This window comes from Engraulis encrasicolus, chromosome 17 (genome assembly GCF_034702125.1).
Source record: "Engraulis encrasicolus isolate BLACKSEA-1 chromosome 17, IST_EnEncr_1.0, whole genome shotgun sequence".
In the NCBI taxonomy this organism is placed as follows: Eukaryota; Metazoa; Chordata; class Actinopteri; order Clupeiformes; family Engraulidae; genus Engraulis; species Engraulis encrasicolus.
In genome coordinates, this window is record NC_085873.1 from 15,752,586 (window position 1) to 15,762,585 (window position 10,000).

The 10,000-nt window shown below is 40.4% G+C and overlaps 1 protein-coding gene across 1 annotated transcript in view; it reads right to left on the reverse strand.

Moving 5' to 3' along the window:
• The window catches only part of LOC134467636 (SH3 and multiple ankyrin repeat domains protein 1-like), a 93,524-nt gene that overhangs the window by 69,897 nt on the left and 13,627 nt on the right, over positions 1 to 10,000 (reverse strand). The gene's annotated exons all lie outside the window — the stretch shown is intronic.

The window sequence follows — 10,000 nt, forward strand, 5'->3', positions numbered from 1 at the left end:
TCTTAGACCGATGATGACACACAGGGCAAGACTTTGGATGAGACTTTGGGAAATCATTGAAATTTCGCCATATTTCCAGCAATCAACGTTAAGCTATAAATACCGTCTTAGTTTCTACACTGTCAGCAGAGTTTCTACACAATGAGGCAAAATGTTCAACTCCTAGACCGTGTCCAATCACCCCATAAAACGTCATACTTGGAAAACTCTAGTGGTGTCAACAATGATCGATTCGGCGATGCAATCCAATGCGGGGCATGGAAGATCCAGAATCGATCCGGCAAGTTCCAGAATTGATCCGATCATTTTTGTTTCAATTACTTCTATGGATATTTCGGGAGCAAATGAATGTTAAATTAAATAAAAGTACTTCAAAACATTGCAAGACTGATACAGACTAATACAGAAAACAGCCAATAAATTGTTGCTCAGTATCTGACTACTTGTATTTCCTCATCATGACTGATTAAACATTTGCTTTGCTTTCAGTAGAAATGTAATGCATTGCAATGCATTGTAGAATTGAATCGGATCGCATACAATCGAATCGAATCGAATCGAATCAAATCGAATCGTTACCTCCCGAATCGTGATCGAATCGGATCGTGAGGGCAGTGCCGATCCACACCACTAGAAAACTCCCAATAATGCTTTTTGGTGCACTGTGTAGGATGGTGGTCAGTAGTCATTGCAACCATGCTGCTCATTGAAACTGTGCCGCCTATTGCCAAATTTGTTCTTTTCATGACTATTTACTGAGTAATAAACTAATATTTACTAGTATGGCGAAAGTACAGAAAGATTTGGAGCTAAAAATATATATATATTTCTGGAAATTCAAAATGGCGGACATGGAGAAGATCCCCCTTTTCATGTATGCAAAGTGCAATTTTCCCAGTCATAATGAATACTTAGAATTGTATAGTGGTGGCAAGTATTGGTGAAAAGGGTAACATTTGTGAATGGGCAGCATACACTCTGGAAATAATGTACTAAGAATATTACAGAGTGCACCTTTTAAGGTAGACTAAGTAATTGCTTAGTAGTTTATTTCCAGAATTTCAAAATTCATTCATCTCATTCATTCATTCATTTCAAATCATTCATTCATTCATTTCAACTTATGCTGCCCATTCACAAATGGTATCTTTCTTATGCATTATCACCAAAATCTATCTGTAGCTCCTTAACACACATTCCACCACTGGAACGCTGTAATAGTCACTGAAAAAACTTGACTATCATAGTAGGCAAATACATCACTATGACAGTGCGCATGGCCTTTAGAAAACTACATTGCAACTTGATCATTGCCTTAAGGGGTTAAGCATTCATTATGACTTTTTAAATGATCAGTTATAGACATCTTCATTAGTAAAATCCCAGAGATGTACGAATAAAGTACTGGACTGGAGGAATGGAGTAGAATCACAAGTAGGCCAACTAGATCAAGTGCTCTTTTTATACCATACTCAAGTGAAAGCACTAAAGTAGGCTATTCAAAATGCCTTGTAGGCTACTTAAGTATTGCAAGTAGACATGTTTAAAAATATTTCTCAAGTACTGAAAGTACAAGAAGAAATATTTAAACTAGTGGTGGGCCGTTATCGGCGTTAACGTGCTGCGATAATGTGAGACTCTTGTCGCGCGATAAAGAAAATATCGCACGTTAATCTATTCTCAAAATATAGGTTTGGAGTTTGGGTATGCACGTCACCATAGCGTTTAATTGACAGACGCTTTTAGACTGCGCTCCAGTCGCTTCTCCTCTCTCCACCTGTTGTTTCAGCAGACCTACTAAATATGAAGTGTTTGCATGCTGAAAACATTAATCCCTCTGTCATGGTAGTTGTTGTTTGAGTGATTTTTCATAAGTGGTAGACTAAAGAGACGTTATTGTTTGAGGTGAAGCATAGAGAGACATTATTGTGTGTGAGTAGCTACCAGCCCGACATAGCCTACATTTCCTCACGCATTGCATAGAATAGGCTACATAAACAACTTCCAGAAATCTTGCCTGTGCTATAATTGCAAAACATTCCGTGTGATAGTCCTATGCATTTTGTAGATTGTCAAACTGAAACTGTCAATATCTACTCTCGCTGAATGTGTGTGTTGCAATCGCGCACATTTGCGATTCAGTGAGATATTCTCATGTCCGACGGTAATAAACCTCGCGGTTGTCGCGCTTGACTTTTTTTTTTTTTTGCAAACTGAATTCATGTCGAGTTGTAACTCATCTGGCATTCTAACTCTGAGAACAACTGTCAAATCGCCGTGTGCCAGTGCTGTAGGTTCTAGATAGGCATATCCAGTAGCCTGGCTCTGCTGAGGGCTGCTGTGACTACTACGCGCAGAGCTCCTCCCTCTCTTAGGAGCCGCTGCTCCTTTTAACAGTCAGTGGCAGATTCTCTCTCTCTCTCTCTCTCTCTCTCTCTCTCTCTCTCTCTCTCTCTCTCTCTCTCTCTCTCTCTGCCCATTAGAAATGCTTTTTGAGGCAATATTGTTTAAATAGCCTAAATGTTTGATAGATTTATCTGTATTTGCCTCTACAATAGCGCTATCATTTTGAAATTTCAGTATTTTATAAATGTAAATGCTTCCTAACATATTGGACACACTTTACACATATTGCTGTGATTTTTTCATCTCTAAGTATCAACATGACAATTTTTTGAAGATGAGATGCATTTTGGAAAAAAAAGATGAGCTCTGGTCTAATGTGCCATCTGTCTTAAGAAACCCCAAGGTTTTTTTTTCGGCATTATTTCGCTATTTCGCCTATTCTGAATGAGCCATTTTGATATAGATTAATCTAGATTAATCTAGATTAATTTCATAATTACAGTGAGATTAATCTAGATTAAAAAAATTAATCTATGCCCACCCCTAATTTAAACATTACTACCTATGTTCTGAAAATAAAAGTACAAGCACTAAAGTCCCTGCTGTGCAAGTTAAGCCTAATAGAACATGTAATAACAGAACAGCCAAGATGCTTCATTCTCATAGCAACATGGCATCATAAAAGTAAGTCAGACTAGATTTGAACTGTCTATCATGTTTGTTCATTATGCCTTTGCATGTTGACTCGTGCTCTACATTGCCCTGTGACAGGTTGGGGTTAGGGATACTTTTGGCCTGGGCACAATTTCGCAACAAATTCACCATTTCCCTTGGTTGTTTCGCTGTTCTTGGCAAAACCTAAGCAGCAGGAATGTTGCTTTACTGACAGGTTAGGGTTAGGCATGGTTTTCATCAGGGCAGAGCAGAGCATTTTTGCGTTTAGCAACAGAAATTCACTGTGGCAACAAAAGTGTTTTCCCGCAGCATTGACTTAAATTGCAAAGGCGTCGCACCTCAAAGTGGAATGTGCTGGAGTGAGATACATACACCTTTACATGATGCCAGTCTGCTCATATAAGACAAAGGGCACTCACATAAACTAGACAGGTTAACTACTGCCTCCAGGTTAACTTACTCAGGCATTACTTTTCAGGAACTACTTACTTTACAATAGTACACAAAAAAATGTTTTGTAGCTAAAGTATTAAATTCATTGTAAATATGTAGTGGAGTAAAAGTGGAAGTAAGAGGGAAAAAAAATACTCTGATTAAGTACAGATACTGCATTTTAGTACTACATTTTAGTAAGTAGAGTACTATAGGGTCATTTCACGTGAAATCAGACACTTTGGGACCCGACCGACCCGGATTTCAATCATACTTGGTGTGCCTTTTTAGTAGCAAGGTAGCACCCCAGAATTGCATTGGTTTGAATCTGACACTAATATTAAGGGAGAAACAGACTAGGAAAGGTTCACATGTGAGGGTAGGACACTATACATTCAGCCTTGAATATATCAGTCAGTGTTAGTCACAAAAAGATGCCTGTGGTGTTATTTGAAAGCTCTTTTCTGGCTCTACATATTACACAATCAGCTTGGAATCCAACAACTCTCAGAATATGAATTATGATAAATTGAAAAATTAAAAATTGAATATCTAAAAAAACTATATTTTAAAATGGCCAGTTCCTTGTCCAAACGTAGCCGGCAATGTCATTAGCAACACCTCAAATGCTGGTGTTCGGTTCTTTATTCATTTCAGAGAGAATTTGACTCACAAATATGGCATCATACAGACCACTTACTAATAATATGGTAATACCATAGTAGCATCACATGACAAAACAAAAACAAAACAAAAATGGTCAGTTTCCATGGTCCCAGGTTTCAGAAACTAAGGCAGATGTCCATTTATACACACCAAATGATGATATGTGAATGTTTGAACATTCCTTCTCTGTGTACCTGTGTCATCTTCCCTTTACCGTACTTTAAAGAGATAATCAATGGCTACACTCTCATTTTGTACTCTACCAGTGCATTTGAAGCAGCAGCTGTGTCTTTTGTAGATAATGCATAAGTACGTCCCGTTGCAGTTACAGGTTCCACTACCAGAAGCACATCCTGATGATCCATGACAAGTCTATCTGGTCTGAAGGGAAAAGTGAAGGATGGAGATGGCCCATGAGGATGCAGGAAGTTCAGTTTCACCTCTCCAGTGCTCGGCATACATTCCTCAACACATGCTAGCCACCAGTTGCCATCATATACAGCTACAACATACCCTTTGATGCTTGAAAATGTAACACATTCCTTTACTGAGCTCACTCTTTCAATTCTGCTTTCTCTGAATGCTGAAAATGGCCTAACTTCTACTGTGTCCATTGACAATGGGCAGAAGCTGTGTAGTTTTTGAGTACCTGGAATAGTTCTTGCAGATTCCAACCTTTTCAACAGGTTCTCAGCTTCATGATGGTACATCTCTGTTGTGGCAAACTGGCAATGGATGTTCTTGAGAGAGATGCACCATCATGAAGCTGAGAACCTGATGAAGAGGTTTGAATCTGCAAGAACTATTCCAGGTGCTCAAAAACTACACCGCTTCTGCCCATTGTCAATGGACATTAGGCCATTTTCCGCATTCAGAGAAGGAGTTGAAAGAGTGAGCTCAGTAAAGGAATGTGTTACATTTTCAAGCATCAAAGGGTATGTTGTAGCTGTATATGATGGCAACTGGTGGCTAGCATGTGTTGAGGAATGTATGCTGAGCACTGGAGAGGTGAAACTGAACTTCCTGCATCCTCATGGACCATCTCCATCCTTCACTTTTCCCTTCAGACCAGATAGACTTGTCATGGATCATCAGGATGTGCTTCTGGTAGTGGAACCTAACTGCAACGGGACGTACTTATGCATTATCTACAAAAGACACAGCTGCTGCTTCAAATGCACTGGTAGAGTACAAAATGAGAGTGTAGCCATTGATTATCTCTTTAAAGTACGGTAAAGGGAAGATGACACAGGTACACAGAGAAGGAATGTTCAAACATTCACATATCATCATTTGGTGTGTATAAATGGACATCTGCCTTAGTTTCTGAAACCTGGGACCATGGAAACTGACCATTTTTGTTTTGTTTTTGTTTTGTCATGTGATGCTACTATGGTATTACCATATTATTAGTAAGTGGTCTGTATGATGCCATATTTGTGAGTCAAATTCTCTCTGAAATGAATAAAGAACCGAACACCAGTATTTGAGGTGTTGCTAATGACATTGCCGGCTACGTTTGGACAAGGAACTGGCCATTTTAAAATATAGTTTTTTTAGATATTCAATTTTTAATTTTTCAATTTATCATAATTCATATTCTGAGAGTTGTTGTATTCCAAGCTGATTGTGTAATATGTAGAGCCAGAAAAGAGCTTTCAAACAACACCACAGGCATCTTTTTGTGACTAACACTGACTGATATATTCACGGCTGAATGTATAGTGTCCTACCCTAAAATGTGAACCTTTTCTAGTCTGTTTTAGACCTATGATTTTTGGCCCAGGCCCGAGCCCGAACCCGAACCCGAGCCAATTTCGGGTCGGGTCGGGCCTGAAATGTCACTCATTACGTTCGGGTAGGGTCGGGTTCGGCTTCTCTATCGTTGACAGTTTTTTTTTTTTTTTTAAATAAATAAATAGGCTATGTAGGCTGTGCGTTAATAATATTCCACGTCAGTTGATAATCCAGCAGTGCAGTGCCTGCTGCTAGAATGCACGCGCTTTCCCTCGCCTCTCCCTCCCATCACAGTGCGCTGAGGCATTTCGGCCGTGTTTTGGCCACGAGAGACGCGTGGTCTGCAAAAAACAGAGGTCGCCTCATCAACCCGACACTAAAGCTACGTTTCCACCAAGCAGTACGGTACAGTACGGTTCATTATCTGCCAGTTTGGTACGGAATGCTTTTGGTGCGGTTCGGTACAGTTGTGTCTCCACCGCAAAAGGGACTATAATCAGCAAGAGGCGCGTGACAGCCAGCGCTCGGCTGACACATCGAACACAGACAGCGAGCGGTTAGTTTTGTTGAGCGACAGCAATGGAGGCTTTTTTGTTTTCATATTAGTTACACACGTGGCTGCTTATTACACCAAACTTGGCGTAACCTCTGGTAGATTCACAGTAAAATCCCTTTTTTTCTGCGCTGCTCCAGCTGCTGTGGAGTAAGTTGCGTGTGAGTTGCCAGGCAACCAGTCTGTCGCTTACTTCCCCGCTTTCCGAGACGAGACCAAAGAAGGTGGATCTATCATGCTTTAGTTTCACCATCACCATCACTTGAAAAGCCATGAAAAAGATGCGTAAGGTAGTTTAGTTGTGAATTTAAGGGCTTTGATTTGTTATCATAGATCACCCCTCCTTATAAATAAAATTTGAAATTTCGGGCTTCCCTCGGGCTCGGGCCAACACATCCAATAATTAGTCGGCCTCGGGCCGGGCCCGGCCCAATTCCCATGGGCCCATGTCGGTTCGGGCTTGGATTTTTTTTACCCGTTCTTACCTCTGGTCTGTTTCTCCCTTAATATTAGTGTCAGATTCAAACCAATGCAGTTCTGGGGTGCTACCTTGCTACTAAAAAGGCACACCAAGTATGATTGAAATCCGGATCGGTCGGGTCCCAAAGCGTCTGATTTCACGTGAAATGACCCTATAGTTTACTTTGTTACTATACAACTCAATCATACTGGTCAATCCAGTAAATAGTTTTGTGAATGAGCACCGTACAGTTTGAACTTAATATACTAAAATTACAGAGTCTGCCTTCAAAAAGTGCAGCTCGTGGAATTAATGTTGACATTTTCTATTCCATGCAGAGGACTTCCGGCCACAACACTGTAAGCGTAATGGTGTGCTGCTGTTATCTAACTGGCGTGATGGACACAGCCTGTCAAACACATTGGCCTCCGTGTTCACAGTTCGTCATTAGCTGTCTGACTGCAATAATTTGTGACTCTTCAGTGGTTTGGAGGTAATGACATAGAAGGGGGAGGAGGTCTATCTTCAGTCTGAGATTGGATGGAGGAAGGATTGAGTGTTCAGTTCCCCTAGGGTTTCCCCAAGTGCTGGAGATATACACATTCTCTAGACGAGTTCTCAAACTGGGGGTCGGCAATATTCTAGCTAATATTGCTAGAAATCCATTGCTAGGCTATAAATAAGACTATGGTGGGTGGTGGGAACCATGGACACATTCTTAACCCCTTAAGGCGCGGCTTTATAAATTCATTGTTACCAGTATGGTAATGATTAAGTCGTGGTGCATTACTAAAGGGCCTGTGTTGTGTCATAGTATTGTAATGCTATGGTAGTTAGATTTCAATGTCTATTACAGCGTGCCACTGGAGGTACGGCGCGCATTAAGGGGCTACATCCAAAAGGGGGTCCTGCTGAGAAAGTTTGGCGACCACTTCTCTAGACAGACATACCCCTAGTCCAGCCTATAACCCCCTTAATTCCTCAATGGACTGCATGCAGTATACAGTATTGCACATCATCTTTCCCGGTTAATGGTATTAAATAGTGCTTCCTCTGACTCATCAGGGTCAAACGATGCCTTTCTTATGACAGAATATCCAGTGTTAAAAGGTATCTACTGTACACTAGTTGTTCTGAATGTGTGTGTGTGTGTGTGTGTGTGTGTGTGTGTGTGTGTGTGTGTGTGTGTGTGTGTGTGTGTGTGTGTGTGTGTGTGTGTGTGTGTGTGTGTGTGTGTGTGTGTGTGTGTGTGTGTTGGAGGGTGTACACAGCATGCTATGTGACGTGGCTGTACGTGAATAATATGCGAATCAAACATGCCATTAAAATTCTCACTTTGCATTCACTTGTGGAAGAGGGAGAGAGATATTTTAAGAGTTCAAATAGGCCTTCTGCAAGTGGTTTGGGGCACTCTAAAATGCTTTTAGAGGGTTAGAATATGCAAAATAACCAGCACAATGTACTATACATGTCCAGAAGAGCACTCCTAATACTGTTGTGACGTTTGTGAACGAATTGGTTGGTAACGCTTTAGAATAAGGTTCTTCTAATAAGCGTTTATAGTCACTAGTAAGCAGCTAGTAATACCCTTACAAGTGCCCAATAACATGCTTATTAACTTTGTTAACAGGCTTATTAACGTTGTTAACATCTGATTAGTAACTTTATTTGAGTAAAAGCATGAAAATTAGTACACATGGCAGCCTAGTATTAGTCAGCATATCAAGATGGATATGTGTACCGATGTAAATAATAAGCTTAACTTAAGACTAAAAAAATAAACCACTATAAACACATAATAAGCAGCTTATAAGATGTTAACAAAGTTAATAAGCATGTCATTGGGCACTTGTAAGGGTATTACTACCTAGCTTCGCGCGCCATCCTACGTACTTCCGCCAAGACACTTGGCTCCGCACTACGTCTGGTACCTGTCCTCTGTAGAGCGATGTTGACCAGTAGGATTTTCGCCGGTGTTCTGACAAACGGTCCTACATTGTAATTTTATCCTACGGTAGGATGTTCTGTCAGACATGTCTGTTAAACGGTCCTACATCGCCATAGGTAGACGTCAGACATGTTTGTTCAACAACTTATAAAAAAATCCTGATTTTTCCAAAAATGTCCTTCCTGCCTCCTGCAATCGCGTCCGATCAAACAAAGTCCAGACCATGAATATGAAATGGAAATGGTAGTATTATGGGATGGTCAGGACCAGGCTAATTACTACCTGCTTACTAGTGACTCTAAATGCTTATTAGAAGAATCTTATTCTAAAGCGTTACCAATTGGTTCTTTTGAACGGTTCCTAGATGAGAACGAACCGAATCCCAGTTGGGGGGGGGATTTTTTGTGTGTGCAATTTTCGCTCATTTTGAGCATCTGACCCTCACATGAGGACTTTACTTTGGGGGTCTTTAGAAGGGGGACAAACAGTTTTTGTGTGAAAAGTGCAATTTTTCCAGTCATAATGAATACTTAGAATTTGATGGTGGTGGTAAGTATTCGTGAAAAAGGTAACATTAGTGAATGGGCAGCATGAATTCTGGAAATAAACAACTAAAAATCTCACACAGTGTCCCTTTAACACTGAATAAATTATTTAAAAACGTTTTTTTTTTTATCCAGATCCCATGAAAGAGCCATAAATCTCATCTCTAACTCCAATGGAAGTACAGCCACTGACGTAGAGTGGTGGTTTCCAACCAGGGGTATGTGTACTACTAGGGGTAGGCAAGCACACAGCAGGGGGAACGTGGGAAATATCTGTAAAATGTAAGGAAAATACAGTAGGGATAGAGGAAACTATATAGGGCATGAGGTAGGGGGGACTCGTAATATGACCAAAGGGTTAGGGGGTACACAAGGCAAATAACTTTGGGAAAAACTGGCGTAGAGAGTGCACGTGTCTACCAATGTGAATACATTTGTTTTCTACCAATTTATAACTAATTTATCATCTGCCAAAGTCATATGCTTTATATTGTAGTACTTTAGTGCTGCTTACTGTGGTGGTAATGATTGTACAACCGGAAATTTGTATTTAACCTGTGACCCATTTCTTAATGTGCCTTTTTGATGTGTGTGGGCAGGAAGCAAAGTCTGTTTGTTTTGTTTTCCTTGTTTGCCTA